Source organism: Mastomys coucha, unplaced genomic scaffold (assembly GCF_008632895.1).
Source record: "Mastomys coucha isolate ucsf_1 unplaced genomic scaffold, UCSF_Mcou_1 pScaffold13, whole genome shotgun sequence".
Classification (NCBI taxonomy): Eukaryota; Metazoa; Chordata; class Mammalia; order Rodentia; family Muridae; genus Mastomys; species Mastomys coucha.
The window spans coordinates 48,096,659-48,097,221 of record NW_022196895.1 but is presented as its reverse complement, the minus strand read 5'-3'; positions in this window follow the sequence as shown (position 1 = coordinate 48,097,221).

The following is a 563-nucleotide window of genomic DNA, read 5'->3' as shown; positions in this document are numbered from 1 at the left end:
GTGGAAATTTATTGAGTCTTCACTATAGGCAGAAAATGGTGTCTTCTGGAAAAATATTTAGAAGTATATATATTTCAAGTATTGTATAGTCTTGAAAATTGTCACTTGGGCACAACTCCCCAGGACAAAAAGTGCATTGTTAACACTCAGATGCATAAACACACTTTAAATTGTAGATTCTATATGTTCCAAGTTACTTTTCCATGGGACAGTAGCATTTTTGAAAGCAGACAGCAATGATATGGATTCTAAAAATGAAGGGATTCACAGGAGCTACTCTAGCATTTTCTTCACCCAAAACCTTGTCAATGAGTTATCTGTTAAGCTCCATGTTCATGTGGAATCTGCTCAGTTCTTGTTCATTTCCCAGAGGAATCAAGAACTCAGGCTACATATACTACTAGTGACAATGTATCCGGTAATTAGAATTCTATGGGGGGAAGTTACTGATAATAAAGAATGTATAATACACTCTACAGAATATGGTGTGTGTGTGTGTGTGTGTGTGTGTGTATGTGAGATGGGGGAAGAGAGAGAGAGAGAGAGAGAGAGAGAGAGAGAGA